Genomic DNA, 8501 nt, shown 5'->3' with positions numbered 1-8501 from the left:
GAAAAATGAAGCTCTCGCTATGCGGCTATGTGTGTGGCAGCTGGGTTGTGGGTGTTTACGGTTGGTTGGTGGGCGTCGACAGGCAAATGCTATTCCTTCAATAACACACAGAAACGCGTCAGCTCTGGAGTGGAAATTGTGGACGTCACCCCCGAGCCTTTCCCTCCTCCCTTGCTCCCTCTTCACATTTTCTCATTCCAGTCACAATTAATCCACCACTCCTACAATCCCCTGGGGGCCGGAGTTGAGAAACAACCCTGCTGGATGCTGCTGCCACACCAGATGATCCTCTTTCCCCTCCATGCCCTGCAAGTTGCCCCGCCACCTGTTCGGTCCTCACGTCCAAACAGTCTCTCACCTTCTCACACTATCCCAGCGCTCCAAACAGTGCCTCAGTCAGAATACTTTCTGTTCTGTGTTAGTGGCACGGCTCTATGGATAGTAATGTCAGTCAGCAGATGGTCTATTGATACACCACTTTGGTTGACAGTAAAGTAACTAAACTCATTGAATTTTGTACAAAGGAGAAAAGTCTGCACACTCTTAACCTCCAAACAAATACTTAAATTATCTTTTTAGACATCACTCATATCTTTAAAAGCTGGTGGATGTATGGTCAACAAAACATCAGACTTTTACACAAGAAACTGTTCTTTTCCCACTTCCTTCTGCAAGTCACTGTGGGTTTCTCATAACCACAGCCATGTCTTTAACCTTAACCGCATATTTATTGTAACCATGATAACAAAAGTCCCCTAATCTTAAGTAGTAATTCTGACCCAAACTATAATTTCTAACCATCAAAGGGCTTATGATCTCTACCTAACTTTGTTGTTCTTGTTCCTGAGCCTAACCAAACCTTAACCGTAGCTCATAAAACAGATTTAGCATGTTGATGTTAGCACTTAAGTCAAAATACCAAATGACAGAGCTACTAGCATTAGTCCATATCATACTTTGCTCTCTTGTCATATTCTATTTTCTTTATTGTGTTCTGTTTTCCTATTTATCCAGTGCTATTCCATTTCAGGAATTCATTAAACCATTATTTAATCAATTCTGTCGTGACACTTTCATTGCAGTAATAAGCTGTGATTAATGTCCGTGGGTGGGAAAAAGGGACAGTCTGAATGCTAATGTAACGCATCGCCAATTGAGAGAGCAGTAGCGCAGTTGGCTGGACAGGGAGTCCTGTCATCCATCAGCCTCGTCTCCTCTCACTCTCCTTGTGTTTTTTTTTTTTTTTCTGACAGACCAGAGTGCTTCCTCCTCTCTGTGGGCCAGAGGTCTGGATAACTGTTTACTTGGCTCCGTCTCCTGGCTGGATCCAAAACATGGGTTTTATGTGTGAGACGTGTAAATCCCCCCGAAGAGATAAGGCAGCAATTAAATGAGTCAAGACATATTCATATTCATGGCACACACAAACAAATGAGCACAGCACTTGCAAAATACGTACAATAGAGTCTGCCAAGTGATGATCTTGCCAAGTTTCAAGGACATCTGCAGTGAAGGCAGACTTCTGAAATATTTTTAAGAGCATTACAACCTAAATTGAAGCATCATCTAAAACCTAAACACAAAAAACAAAGCAGAAATAAGCTTTTGATCTTAGAGCTGAGGAACGTTGCCAAAAACAATCACATCACAGCCATTAAACAATCTTCCATCTAATATTGAAATGATTAGTTTGCTCTGTGGCTCAGTGGACAGGCTTTCATTGTGAAATAAAATATTCTTTTGACAGCAGAAAAAAACAAACAAAAACACTACAAGCATGAATCTCCCTCTTCCAGCAGCAGATATGAGATGATGCATGACCCATAATCCGCAGGCATGAAGTAATCTGAGTGAATGTGCATTTGGATTATCAGTCTGGAACAGTCTAATCTGAAACACTTCTCAAACTGGTTGATTGAAGGGTCATGCAAGAGTGTCCGCCATGTGGAGATGCATGAGCATTTGCCTGAGTGATGTCAGGATGATATCCAGATATCAAGCGTATAACTTATTCCTCTTCTCAGTGGCTGCTATTTAGAGTTCCTTTGACTCGTGCCACACCTTTCTGTGAGTCAGTGTTGCTTTTATCATCATGATGCACTTTTTGACAGCTGCCATGGCAGGTCTACCTTAACTCTTATTGGATTTAAGGATGTGCAAATTTATTTTTCTGTTATACATACTGTATGTTTCCATCTTTCTGCTACACACAACACCAACTGATAGGTGAAGTGGATTTAAATCTGTAAAACAAACATGGTGTATTAGGAGCTTTGGGAAACTCCCTTTCAGTGCTGTTAGCTTTTACAAAGGGGTGCTTTAGAGTTGAGATGTTGTCCTGATGGTCTACTGGTCTAAAGACTTCACTTTAATGAATTCCAAAGTGGACTATGTGGTGGTAGCAGGTGGATTGAGAATTCAAATTCAAAGTGGCTTTATTGGTGTGACCATAATAAAATACAGTATTGACAAAGCACATTGTACAAAAAGAAGCAAGAAAATAGCAATAACACACATTGTTTAAAGTCCTAAGCAAGAACACGAAACTGAACATAACTGATAGATAGGTAACAATATAATAGGAGGGTTCATTCACTGTTCCTTAAAGTGTGGCAGGTGAAGATCTTCTGCTGCTAACTTACAGCTCTCTCTTTGTTCTATGTATTGGTTAGTTGGTCAAATCTGGGATGTTTGTTTTTAATTTTGGGGAAATATGTAATTTGGATTTTTGAACATTCTGTGAATGTGAACTGCTGAGGCAAGTATAATGATTCTCATTTACTTCATTTATCTCAAATCAGCTTGACAAAGAGACAAATTTCACAACCTGCTTGGGTCCTGTTACAGCCTGCTTGCAGGTCTTGTTTTGAATATTTGAGTATGCTGAAGTTATCATTAGCATTCTACACCATTAGCTGTAGAAATATGGTGAAAAGTGAGACTCATGCCCCCGTCTCAAAATGCAGTTTGATTGCATTCTGGTGTATTGAGGCTATCAGTGCAACGAAATGCCAACTCCAGACAGAAGACCTGACAGCAAAATCTGACATTTATCAACCAACCTTTGAACTGTATGACAATGTGAAGATGCCAAGTCCCCAGCACCTTTAATGTCAGTGCACTGTTTCCAGTGACAGCCTATTTTCAAAGCGCTGTTGCCTTTTTTGCCACTTGTCCTGTCTGTGTCGCAGCTGTGTGACTAACTGCATGTTCTATCTCTGATGTAGAGTCTGTGGGGATTAGACTCCCAGGACAAGTAGCCGCTCTGTTACATGTGAAATTCCATCAAACCAAATTAATGCAAATGACCTCAGCTGTGAATGCTCAACACAGACACATACACTTTGCTGGAGAACATGACTGGGTACACACATTAACACAACAGTATGTGCATTTGCCGGCTTGCACACATGCATGCTCACACACATTCTGAACAGGGAGGATAATGGTCTCATCCTTGTGTCTGTCCATTTGCTAATGTCCCATATGTGCTTGCTTGGTTTGAATTCAGCCCTTGTGCCCATCCGCATTCTCCTCAATGAGTCACAAAGTGCAAGAGCATCCCTTGTGTGTAAATAGAGCATCTCAGTTAAAGGAAAAAGCCATCCTAAAATAGAACTCCTCATATAATCAGCGTGTAACAGCCACTACATTTGATTATTTCCCGTATTTTCACATAATTTCATGCTCTGTCAAATTCTACTAGAATCAGTAATTTAATTTTCCAGAATACATTTTCAATCAATCATGTGGGCATGAACTTCAGGTCAAACGATGACTTAAATGAATAGGTGTCATGTGCATACAAGGTAGGTGGCCACAGAACTGTGAGCAATGGAGCACGACTGTGATCATGGTAGTGCCCTTTACTTAAAACACATTTTTCCTGACTATGCTGCTTTCTGGTGTGTTGAGGCTTCTGTACACTCTTTGTAAGACTAAGAACTCTTTTCCTTCCAAAGAACCCTTTTTGGAAAACAGAAAGAAATCCCCAAGAACTGCTCAAATCCTCAAGAACTCTCTCGTCAAGGATTCTTTGTACCATAATCTAAAAGAGTTCTTGGTAGAACCCCCTGGGTAGGCTCTAGATGAAACCCTTGCTATTTAAAAAAAAGGTTCTCAGTAGAACCCCCTGGGTAGGCCCTGAGTCCCCAGAGAGAGTTCTGTGTGGAGTCATTACACTGCAGAAAAGTTCTCTGTATAACCTTTAATGAGGGGTGCTGGGTGTTCCCCCTCATGCTGGGTTCTAGGCCAACCTGTCTGAAAGGGTTCCAAGTGGACTCTTTATAGAAGTTTTTTTTTAAACCAGGAACTAATAAGGGTTCTCCTATGGAAACAAGCTGAAGAACACTTTATGGGTCTAGTTAACATCTTTATTTATAAGATTTCAAATATCTGCCTGTTTTTCTCCTGGTATGTAATTGTTGAATTGTTGGTCATAATGGTGATTTGAGAAAGAAGTTCTGGTTCTTTCCTTTTGAGGGATTTAAGTTTACTGTTTACTGTGTTTTTTTTAGCAGTTGTGCATGTAGTCTGTACAGGTGAAACAACAAGACACCACGCCACGTTATCCAAAAGAACAACATACATCATCAAATAACAGACTGGGCTTAGAAAGGACTAAGACACACCAAATGTTACCAAATGTTCATTGTTGTTTCAGGTGTATTAATATGCTGTAGGGAAGAGAAAATACTGCTATTCAGACATTCAAGAACTGAGCATCTCATTTAAATAACACAATGTCAGAAGTTTATCTTTAGCCTTTTAAAATATCAAAGTTTTCTTAAACACTAAAGGAATATTGGCATTTTTCATTAAAAAAACATGATTTTATTGGTATGCAGCAGCACTGTTTCTAATCTAGGAAAGATTTCTATAATCTGTTCTCTCGGCTTGTCATTCAAATGCCTGCAGCACTGATACACCTGGAATCCAAACTGTGAAAGTTGTTTCTTCTTATCTTGATTTCTGATACCTAATCTACGCTTTACACCACATCATTAGTTTTTTCACACCTTGTGCCCTCACATCCAAGTAACACATGTACTGTTGAAGAGCTGAATTTGACATTACAGTTAGTGGGTTGAAAAAGCAAACGCCACAAAATAAAAATAAAAAGCTGAGAACTCAATTTTTGGGGTAGAACATCCCGCAACATTTTCCCTTGCATGAATTTTTCCTCATTTTAAAACAGCACAGCCTGGCTCTTCTCCTCTGCAAGTGTGAAAGAATGGAAGAGTTGTCTGACAGCTCTCAAAGTTGTGTTAAATCGAGGCGGACAAGTTTGCCTGAACACCCAGCGGAGGCATAAAATATGAGAAGCACTTCTTCCAAAAACTCCCCCCCCCCTTTTTTTTTTTTTTATCTCTCCTCGAGCTATATGGGTTGACCCAGTCCTTACTGTAGGAAGTCTGGAGGAGACACAAAGAGATTCACATCAGAGGATGCATGATGAAGCATGTGAGTGATGTAAAATTTCTGTCACACTGGTCAGTATAAACAAAAGCATGTGAAAGGTTATATTCTGTCAGCTTATTTGAAGGAAAAATGCCATGATTGTGTTGAAAATAGTTGCCGTTTTATAATAACTGGCAGCATTTGTTAAAAACAGATTATATTTGATCTAGATTTCTCACTACATTTCTAGCCACAGTGGATATAGCTGCAACAGTTAATAAATTAGTTGTCAACTATTAAATGAATCACCAATTACTTTGATAATCGATTAATCATTTTGAGTATTTTTTTTAAACAAAAACATTAAAAATTCTCTGATTCTAGCCATTTAAATGAAGAATGTGGTTTCTTTACTCTCCTATGATAGAAAACTGAGTATGGGTCCTGGACAAAACAGACATTTAGGACGTCATCTTGGGCTTTAAGAATCACTGGTCAACATTTATCACTATTTTCTGATATTTTATAGACCTAACAAATAATTGATTAATCGAGAAAATGTTCAACAGATTGATTGACAATCAACATAATCATTTGTTGCAGCCCTAACAGTGCAGAGATGTAACAGAAAACTCTGAAACATAATGTAAACCATGTGCAATATAAAGCACTTCCTACCAGAGTTTAGTCTTGGAAATTTAAAAGCTTCATGTGTCACATCATTAAGTTCACTCCACATTTATTACGAGAGTTTATACGAGCATTTTAAAAGTCAGAGATAATCACTTGATTTTTTAGTTTAAAAGAAATATTATGATCATAACCATAAACTGTAATTGCAAGTTTATTTTTGACCTTGAAAACACTAGATAACAATAAAATGTCACTACATAACTGTTCTGGATCTTGTCATGGAACTGTATCTGTGAATATTTCTCTCCTCTCAGACATGTTGGCTCAATATTTGCATTTGACTTGACGCTGAAACGTCTCTCTTTTGCACATTATCTCTCTGGGTCATCCTTTTCATTCATGTCGTGGTCTAAAGTAGGTTTCTGTCACAATTTTGTGCACTGCTCACTCTCTCAACGTGTGTCTAAAGTGATGTGAGTGAAACCTCTGAGTAGAAAAGTGATTCTTATATTCTGATTATGAGGTCATTTTTGGGTGAGTTGCTGCGCACCACTGGAATTTATATGCAGGATCTCCCCTCATGGATCAGGGCTGCTGCTCATGTCTTAAACCTGTTGCTAATGCTCTTTAATTTACAGTAATACCCATCTGCATGGAAGTTAATCCTAATGATGTCTACTTCACTGGTGTTCACCCATATTTTTCCTACTTGACCCATAACCTCACCACTCATCTCACTTGCTCCACTAACTCTCTTTTCGCCTGCTCATTTGACTTGTTTTATCTGCCTTGTGAGAATAAAGACACAGTGCCAACAAACCTCCCCAGACTCCTCTTCCAGTCTGCAGCAGAAATAAAACCTTATTGATTTGTCCATCAATGCACAGACAGGCTACAATAAGAAACGGTTGAAAGCCTCCATCTGAAAGCTGTTAACCTTGTTGATCAAGCACCACAAACAGATGCCATTTTATCTGCCTATTCTATTCTATTTTATTCTATTCTATTCTTGGCCTGAAGACTTACAAGATGAGTGACAAGGGGTCCCACAGACCATAAATTAACCTCGTCTGGAGCCTGTTGTCTCCTTTTAATACTAAAAGGAGACATGGGGGTCATGAGGTCTGGTGCTTAATGAGGAACTGTAATAGTACATGAGCAGTTGCTGAGACATATGACACTTAATCAGGATGATGAGGACAGGACAGGACAGGACAGGACAAGTCCTGGAGGAAATGACCTTTTCGTATTGTCAGTGGATTCATTTTCACACGGCTTAACAATGTGTCTCGAGCTCTGTCAGAAGAATTTAATATAGATAAGAGTGTGTGTATCTGAAGAGGCCCACCCCCACTGAAGCAAATATCCAGTTTGGACGACTTTCAGATCATTACTCAACATGCTAATTTGTGATTCTTTGGACTGAAATCAGTCATTCACACAGAGCTCTGTTCACAGTCAGGCACATTTTCTCAAGTGTGAATATCTTAAATATTCAAGTGAGCAGGGTCGTTTTTGCAAGCATGTGAACACGCCAATTAGCATAGGTGTTCTCACCGCATCTCAGTGTGACTCTAACGTCACTCACACGTGCAAACCAAAGTAAATCTTCTGGTGACGCCTGGAGACATCTCTGCCTTGCATCACAAAAAAGTAGGTTGCCAGAAAAATAAACTTAAGGGGAAAATGTTAGCACTGAACTTAGATCAGTAACACCAGTAAAAGAAACTGAGCTCAGATTTGCACCCATCATATATGATCCCAACCATGTTGGTGGAATAAGAGTGTTTTTTAAAAAAATGTGTTGGCTAATGCATCTCACTGTGCAGCTCTAATGGGGTTTGAGATCACATTAATCTTTCACCTTTAGTCTCGCAGTATAAATTTAAACCTTTCTGCTACATGTTGATGTGATGCCATCTGCTGGTGATGCACAGTACTTCATTGAGATTATGGGATTTCTTCATTTTTACCATTTCATCACAGTCTGTCCTGCCAGCAGTGAAGTGTGATACAGGTGATTTATTATAAATAAATTATTACCAAAATAAATTAATATCTTTATTAAGTGATAAAGTCAAAAAAGAAGTGTCAAATGTTACATATATCAGGAAAATAACAATTTGTTTAAAAAAATAAAGGGAAGGCATAGCAGAACAGCTACATTTTAAAACTTAAGAGCACAAGCTTACAACGCTGTAATCAATCTCAGTAACGTATTTGCACTCTTGGTGGCAGGTGGTACCGATACATTAGGCAACACACCAAAACACAGAGCAAGAAACTTTGAACAAGAAAATAACAGACAGGAAACTGTGTGATTAAATTTAATCTAATGGACAACTAGCTGCATAATGTTAATTTTCCCCAAGTGAAGTGGGAAGTGAACAAACAACACCACCTATGTGAAGGCAAGGAGGAAACAGTTGGACACATTAGAAAATGCTGAGTCACCAAAAAAACAACAG

This window comes from Lutjanus erythropterus, chromosome 5, assembly GCF_056507025.1.
Source record: "Lutjanus erythropterus isolate fLutEry1 chromosome 5, fLutEry1.hap2, whole genome shotgun sequence".
Lineage (NCBI taxonomy): Eukaryota > Metazoa > Chordata > Actinopteri > Lutjaniformes > Lutjanidae > Lutjanus > Lutjanus erythropterus.
The sequence above is the reverse complement of the archived record's forward strand: the minus strand, read 5'-3'. Positions refer to the sequence as shown.